Source organism: Tachysurus fulvidraco, chromosome 26 (genome assembly GCF_022655615.1).
Source record: "Tachysurus fulvidraco isolate hzauxx_2018 chromosome 26, HZAU_PFXX_2.0, whole genome shotgun sequence".
NCBI lineage: Eukaryota > Metazoa > Chordata > Actinopteri > Siluriformes > Bagridae > Tachysurus > Tachysurus fulvidraco.
Genome location: NC_062543.1, coordinates 939,771 through 949,442, shown reverse-complemented (window position 1 = coordinate 949,442; position 9,672 = coordinate 939,771).

Below are 9,672 nucleotides of genomic sequence, written 5' to 3'. Positions count from 1 at the left end.
TTGTTTATTTATTTGTATTTTTTGAGAGTTTTTTTTCTTCTTAAAAACAGATTTATAGTCTGGGAAACAGGAATAATTATGTATGCTTGTATCAGAGTATACATCTCTAATATCATACAAAATATTGTCCATTAAATTTACATGTTTATGTATTTAATAACCTGTAATTAAAGTTTTTATTTTAGCTTCATTTAATTAACTTTTTTTTTCAAACTTTCAGACATTATTAAAATAATTAAGGTTAATGTATAGGGAATTAAACATAAACACTTTGTTGTTTATTTAATCACGTGTTTATTGTTGTTGTGGACTGAACGCTAATGAAACGCTTGCAGAAAGGCTCGATCCCAAATAACCTCTTACTCGATGTGAAGTGCACTAAATAGGCTGCAGGAGGAAACGTTTCATTAGTGTTTGTAGTGCACTCGTGTCGAGGGATTCGGCTCGTGCGGCAGAGCTGCTCTCTGAGTGGATCACTGCGCGGACGTCATTTTATGAGGCGCGGCGATTCAACAGAGTTGCCAGATTGCTGTATTTGACAAAACAAAACCTTAATACAAGATAAACTCTATATTTTTATATGTGTATTATATATAGTGTATATTCTCTTATTCCACAAATATTTGGTTTGTTTATGGATACAAAAAGCTACATATAGTTGTATTTTTTTTTCACTCGCTTTTTGCCGATGTTATAAAAGTAAATATCTGGCAACCTGCCTGCATTCCGATATTTTTTTTCTTTTTTTTCTAACAAACCTGTGGCGTCCAGTAAGTTATTGTTCAGTAAGTAATTTATTTTTCCGTAAGTAATTAATTTATTTATTATTGTTATCTCTAAATGTTGCAAAATGTGTAAAAATACGTCTGACTAATTGTGTAAAAGTGAAATGAATGATTCTTACAGTATAAAACTTTACCTGAATGAATCACGACTCGAGTGATTCTCTGAGTTTTAACTATTATTACACAGACAATATTTACTTTGTTGCTTCGTTTTCAATTAAGGGACTAATTAATTAAAGGACTTATACAGGTTGAAGAATAATTTATTAATGTAAGGTAACGGTGAAAAGCAGAAAGCTGCTTAAATGTAAATCGGTTCAGCTTAAATGCTTAAATGTAAATCGGTTCAGAGTCGACTCCGTTCGTTCGTTTGTGTGTCAGTCTCCAACAGGATGGTAGGCAAACAGGTGAGGAGAACGGATGAAGGTCTGATAATGATGCAGGAGCTGGAGGATCGCCTGAAGGAGCAGATCGACAAACTGGAACACATCCGACTCTCTGCAGCAGATCTGAAAGAACACCTATCCGGGGTGAGAGGCTCAAAGAGTCGACACTTTCTCAAAGAGTCGACACTTTCGGCTCCTGAACGACTCACTGGCATATTGTAACCCTAAATTTACACTAGCAAACAAAAATCCTGTGGAGATGTTTCTTCACGTTCACTTATAAATAAAAGCTTCTATAAGCACGTTTGTATTTAATCCAGTCATAGCCGACATCTTAAATGTGTATAGAAATGTTAAAAAGATAAATAACCACTGAAAGAAGTAGCAGAGATCATTGATGGCTCTTGTGAGTGTACAGACTCTGTATTTGTTTTAGATCAGTGGAGATCTGCGTCAGTCCATCAGTCACCACGTGGACTGGTTACATCACATAACACAGAGAGCGGAAACACTCCACGTCAACATGTCCGTCTTCGTCCAGGTCTGAAAACAATACTAGATGAATATTAATGTAAAGTTCGAGTCTCACTGCATGAACTTGGTGGATTTTATTATTTATTTGGTTTACAGATGAACTCCAGGCCTCGAGTCTTCAGAGAGAGACAACAGAGCTTCAGAAACCCCTCCCACATGGGGCGTGGTCCCCTAGGGCGTGGTCACCTGGGGCGTGGTCACCTGGGCGATGACGCCCAATCAGAATTTGGCTGGTCTCCGTTTCGCACGAGGCGAAACAGTGACGCTGCTTCCGAGATGTCGTGCGCCTGGTGACCGTGAGACCTGTTTATTAGACCAGGAGCTCAGAGCAGATAGTAATCCTCTGTTTATCATAACATTTCATCACCCTATTAGAGTCATACAGCGATTTTATACCTCTGTATATTCTTTAAAGTGAATAAACGTCCTGCTATGTTTGTATTTTTGTATGTCTTGGAATATGCAAATAAAGAAACCTTCAAAACTATTCCATAACAATCGCCCTTCTCGTTATCTCTGGAGATTTCAATCATGCCCCTCCATCCTCCACTCTGCCCACATTCACCCAGTATGTTTCATGCCACACCAGAGACAATAAAACACTGATTTTTTTTTATGCAACCTCAAAGGAGGCTTACACTTCAGCACCCCCCCCCCCCCCTTTAGGAAGATTGGATCACAACCTGGTTTATCTCCTATGTCCTGTGTACAAACCCCTTGTATGCAGGCAACCAGCTGCCTCCCGCACAGTGAGGACATGGTCTGATGAAACCAGTGAGGCTCTGAAAGACTGTTTTGAAACAACTATGTGGGAGGAATTGCGCAATCCTCATGGGGGATAATGATAATGATAACAGGGAGTACAGAGGACTGATCCAGAACTTTGTGCCAACGGAGCTGCATGCGGGAAAACCAAAGAACTGGTGGTGGATTTCCGTCGGCACAAACAAACTTCATTACCACCAGTGAACATTCAGGGATAGGACATTGTAAGAGTGGACTCTTACGAATACATGGGTGTTCATCTGAACAGCAAACCGGACTGGACAGACAATACTGAGGCAATCTATAGGAAAGGACAGAGCAGACTCGTTCTGCTGAGGAGACTAAGGTCTTTTGGAGTGCAAGGAGAGCTACTGAAGCCCTTTATTGTCTCTGTGGGGGCCTCAGCCATATTCTATGGTGTGGCTGGTGTTACTGGTGCAGCAGCATCTCTACTGTGAAAAGAACAGACTGGACAAGCTGATCAGGAAGGCCAGCTCAGTCCTTGGGATTCCTCTGGACACTGGACAGGAGGTGGGAGAAAGGAGGATGGTAGCAAAACTATCATCATTGCTGGAGAATGATTCTCACCCCCTGTAAGAAACGGTGTCAGCTCTGAGCAGCTCCTTCAGTGACAGACTGTTACATCCTAAGTGTCTGAAGCAGCGACACAGACGCTCTTTTCTCCCTGCTGCTATTAGACTTTACAATCAAAGCTGCTCCCAGTGAACCAGTCACCATAATTACACAGTTATTACTGTTTAACTGCAATAATAAACAATAACAAAGTATTTTAAACATGTGCAATAACAGGAATTTTAAAAACGTGCAATATTACCCGTGTGTAATATGCCTGTTACTCATTGTCTTTTTTTCTTCTCAGTATTTATACATTGTGTTGTGTTTATACTGCATATTATATTATGTCTCTATTCTTTTATATATTTGTATTTCTTTCTCTTTGCTGCTGTAAGACAGAAATTCCCCACTGTGGGACGAATAAAGGTATATCTTATCTTATCTCATCATTTTACTTCATAATAATAATTTTGACAGAACAAACAATCATGAAAGAAAAACCTTCAAAACATTCTGGGTTTAAAGTAGCACAGATTAAAATTTAAATCATAATTGTGATGAATTCAGTCATTTTACAGTGAACTGGTTTGCTTTAATGCTGTTTTTTTATGTTTTATGCACTTTTATTACTCAAAATGTTTTTATGGAATTCATAAAAAGTAGGGGGGGCACGGTGGCTTAGTGGTTAGCGCGTTCGCCTCACACCTCCAGAATCGGGGTTCGATTCCCGCCTCCGCCTTGTGTGTGCGGAGTTTGCATGTTCTCCCCGTGCCTCGGGGGTTTTCTCCGGGTACTCCGGTTTCCTCCCCCGGTCCAAAGACATGCATGGTAGGTTGATTGGCATCTCTGTAAAAATTGTCCGTAGTGTGTGATTGCGTGAGTGAATGAGAGTGTGTGTGTGCCCTGCGATGGGTTGGCACTCCGTCCAAGGTGTATCCTGCCTTGATGCCCGATGACGCCTGAGATAGGCACAGGCTCCCCGTGACCCGAGGTAGTTCGGATAAAAGCGGTAGAAAATGAATGAATGAATCATAAAAAGTACTAATAATAATGTCAGAGGTATTTTTTATTTAATTTTTTAACTGGAAGATAATCAGAAGGAATTTGTCTGAAGTTGGATTAAACATGATTATGAGAATTTACATTGTTAGATTAAAAAAATGCAATTTTATAATAAAATTACTTACATATAAAATTTATTCTATGATACAATATTTGTAAAGAAAATTATTATTATTATTATTATTATTATTATTATTATTATTTTAAATGTTTTAAAAAATGCTCTGAATTAGAATTAATTTCTATTTCTATTTAGATCTATTTAATTTTATCTTCTCCCATTTATTTAATGATATCTGCTGCCCTCTGGCGACTATTTAGTATAATGCAGTTTTCTTAACCCCGCCTTGTCTCTTTTATTAACGAGTCCAATTACGAGTGTGTGTGTGTGTGTGTGTGTGTGTGTGTATGTGTGTGTGTGTGTGTGTGTGTGTGTGTGTGTGTGTGTGTGTGTGTGTGTGTGTGTGTGTGTGTGTGTTTTAAGCAATTTTGAAATGTTGGAGTACATTTTAGTGTGAATTCTAAAACTCCATTGTGAAAAATTCTGAACACAGATGTTAGAATTACCAACACAGAGCCCTGACCATTGGAGCTACTACTGACTCATAGCCGCTACTCTTTGTGTTTAACACAGCATCCAATTCGATGTTTTAGTGTTGTTTAACATAGCAGAGTCAATTCTTTTGTTTTTTACTAAAATTATTTTAATAGTACATAAATCAATTAAATAGAAATAAATTACCTGTCAGTAAACAATCACAGCAGTGTAAAAGAGCCCTGAAATAGATATGTGAATATATTAATACACTATAAGTGTATCATTTAATCTTATTTAATCAGATTTTATCAGATTTTTGTATTTTCATCCCAGAAAATACAAAGCAGAACATTATGCAAATACAATAATAGAATAAGTGAACAATTCATTCACTCTCCTGTTTACTATAAATGATTTAAAAAGGAATTACAAATGTATGTTATAAAACATTGTGATCTAATAAATGTCATGTGGGTAATGATTTAAGAGTTTAAGCCACATCTGTTCATCGGAGTCAAAGTTCAAACATATCCAGTTGAAGTAGTACCAAAGAATTTTTCCATCATTTCCTTTTGACTGTATTGGGACATCGCCTCAGGGTCGGTCAGCATGGACAGAGTCAAAGTCAAAGGAACTTTACTGATTTAATGTTCTCACAAAGCAAACCGGCTCGTTAAGGCTCACACGCTGTGTGTACAAAATACACCATGACTCGCTGCTCCAAACTGACCTTCTTAAAATCTGTTTTTAAAAATCTGTCAGTTTTATCTGTGGATTGTGTCAGAGGTAGCTGAAGCTCAGGTCTGACCTCTGCGGTGAACAGTCCTTGTGCTCAACTCTATTCTTGACTCGCTTTAGGCTTTAGTGTCAGCTGAGAATGTCCGTACTGTTCATGGCCGTGTTCAGTGCTATATATATATAACCTGGCAGAACACAGAGTTGACATGCAGGTCATGTGACAGAGACGAGGTCATAAAATACTCACAGTGTCATTGGAATAAAGTTTATTTGAACATCTCACAGGTTCACTGAGGCTCTACAGAAAGATTGTGTGGAGTTAGATGTTTATAAAAACAAGAAAATAGCACACACTTGTGACTTTGTAGTGTTCATAAATTCCTAAAGGTCATTAGAAGCCATTTTCTTCAGTTCCTGCAAATCTGAATCTGAATAGAAACACTATGAAATCTACAAACTACAATTTTACACAGTGTTCAAAAATAAGGACTTACTTATACACAGTATACAATATACACATATTACATGTTACATATGACATAAGTAAAAATAATCTAGTGTATTACACTGTGTATGTATTACGTTAGTGTGATGATACACGTGTATTACACTGTGTATGTAGTACGTTAGTGTAATGATACACGTGCATTACACTGTGTATGTAGTACGTTAGTGTGATGATACACGTGCATTACACTGTGTATGTAGTACGTTAGTGTAATGATACACGTGCATTACACTGTGTATGTAGTACGTTAGTGTGATGATACATGTGTATTACACTGTGTATGTATTACGTTAGTGTGATGATACACGTGTATTACACTGTGTATGTAGTATGTTAGTGTAATGATACACGTGTATTACACTGTGTATGTAGTACGTTAGTGTGATGATACACGTGTATTACACTGTGTATGTAGTACGTTAGTGTGATGATACACGTGTATTACACTGTGTATGTATTAAGTTAGTGTGATGATACATGTGTATTACACTGTGTATGTATTACGTTAGTGTGATGATACACGTGTATTACACTGTGTATGTAGTACGTTAGTGTGATGATACACGTGTATTACACTGTGTATGTAGTACGTTAGTGTGATGATACACGTGTATTACACTGTGTATGTATTAAGTTAGTGTGATGATACATGTGTATTACACTGTGTATGTATTACGTTAGTGTGATGATACACGTGTATTACACTGTGTATGTAGTATGTTAGTGTAATGATACACGTGTATTACACTGTGTATGTAGTACGTTAGTGTGATGATACACGTGTATTACACTGTGTATGTAGTACGTTAGTGTGATGATACACGTGTATTACACTGTGTATGTATTAAGTTAGTGTGATGATACATGTGTATTACACTGTGTATGTATTACGTTAGTGTGATGATACACGTGTATTACACTGTGTATGTAGTACGTTAGTGTGATGATACACGTGTATTACACTGTGTATGTAGTACGTTAGTGTGATGATACACGTGTATTACACTGTGTATGTATTAAGTTAGTGTGATGATACATGTGTATTACACTGTGTATGTATTACGTTAGTGTGATGATACACGTGTATTACACTGTGTATGTATTAAGTTAGTGTGATGATACATGTGTATTACACTGTGTATGTATTACGTTAGTGTAATGATACATGTGTATTACACTGTGTATGTATTACGTTAGTGTGATGATACACATGTATTACACTGTGTATGTATTAAGTTAGTGTGATGATACATGTGTATTACACTGTGTATGTAGTACGTTAGTGTGATGATACACGTGTATTACACTGTGTATGTAGTATGTTAGTGTAATGATACACGTGTATTACACTGTGTATGTATTACGTTAGTGTGATGATACACGTGTATTACACTGTGTATGTAGTACGTTAGTGTAATGATACACGTGTATTACACTGTGTATGTAGTACGTTAGTGTGATGATACACGTGTATTACACTGTGTATGTAGTACGTTAGTGTGATGATACACGTGTATTACACTGTGTATGTATTACGTTAGTGTGATGATACACGTGTATTACACTGTGTATGTATTACGTTAGTGTGATGATACACATGTATTACACTGTGTATGTAGTATGTTAGTGTAATGATACACGTGTATTACACTGTGTATGTATTACGTTAGTGTGATGATACACGTGTATTACACTGTGTATGTAGTACGTTAGTGTAATGATACACGTGTATTACACTGTGTATGTAGTACGTTAGTGTGATGATACACGTGTATTACACTGTGTATGTACGTTAGTGTGATGATACACGTGTATTACACTGTGTATGTAGTATGTTAGTGTGATGATACACATGTATTACACTGTGTATGTATTACGTTAGTGTGATGATACACATGCACTATGTGTATGTAGTACGTTAGTGTGATGATACACGTGTATTACACTGAGTACGTAGCACATTAGTGTGATGCTACACGTGTACTACACTGTGTATGTAAAGTGAAAAATGAAAGTGACGTGACATTTGGCTAAGTGACCCATACTCAGAATTTGTTCTCTGCATTTAACCCATCCGAAGTGCACACACACAGCAGTGAACACACACACACCGTGAACACACACCCGGAGCAGTGGACAGCCATTTATGCTGCGGTGCCCGGGGAGCAGTTGGGGGGTTTGGTGCCTTGCTCAAGAGCACCTCAGTCGTGGCTGGCCCGAGACTCGAACCCACAACCTTTGGGTTACGAACCAAGATTCATGTAGACGAACCATGTAGTACATTAGTGTGATGATACACGTGTATTACACTGTGTATGTAGTATGTTAGTGTAATGATACACGTGTATTACACTGTGTATGTAGTATGTTAGTGTGATGATACACGTGTATTACACTGTGTATGTAGTACGTTAACGTGATGATACACGTGTACTACACAGTGTATGTAGTATGTTAGTGTAATGATACACGTGTATTACACTGTGTATGTATTATGTTAGTGTGATGATACACGTGTATTACACTGTGTATGTACTACGTTAACGTGATGATACACGTGTACTACACAGTGTATGTAGTATGTTAGTGTAATGATACACGTGTATTACACTGTGTATGTATTATGTTAGTGTGATGATACACGTGTATTACACTGTGTATGTACTACGTTAACGTGATGATACACGTGTACTACACAGTGTATGTAGTATGTTAGTGTAATGATACACGTGTATTACACTGTGTATGTAGTATGTTAGTGTGATGATACACGTGTATTACACTGTGTATGTACTACGTTAACGTGATGATACACGTGTACTACACAGTGTATGTAGTATGTTAGTGTAATGATACACGTGTATTACACTGTGTATGTATTATGTTAGTGTGATGATACACGTGTATTACACTGTGTATGTATTAAGTTAGTGTGATGACACGTGCAGTATGTGTATGTAGTTCCTTAGTGTGATGATACACGTGCACTATGTGTATGTAGTGCGTTAGTGTGATGATACACGTGTATTACATTGTGTATGTAGTATGTTAGTGTGATGATACACGTGTATTACATTGTGTATGTAGTATGTTAGTGTGATGATACACGTGTATTACACTGTGTATGTATTACGTTAGTGTGATGATACACGTGTATTACACTGTGTATGTACGTTAGTGTGATGACATGTGCACTATGTGTATGTAGTTCCTTAGTGTGATGATACACGTGCACTATGTGTATGTAGTGCGTTAGTGTGATGATACACGTGTATTACACTGTGTATGTATTACATTAGTGTGATGATACACGTGCACTATGTGTATGTAGTACGTTAGTGTGATGATACACGTGTATTACACTGTGTATGTAGTACGTTAGTGTGATGATACACGTGTATTACATTGTGTATGTAGTATGTTAGTGTGATGATACAGGTGTATTACACTGTGTATGTATTACATTAGTGTGATAAACATGTATTACACTGTGTATGTATTACGTTAGTGTGATGATACACGTGTATTACACTGTGTATGTAGTACGTTAGTGTGATGATACACGTGTATTACATTGTGTATGTAGTATGTTAGTGTGATGATACACGTGTATTACACTGTGTATGTATTACGTTAGTGTGATGATACACGTGTATTACACTGTGTATGTATTACGTTAGTGTGATGATACACGTGTATTACACTGTGTATGTATTACGTTAGTGTGATGATACACGTGTATCACACTGTGTATGTATTACGTTAGTGTGATGATACACG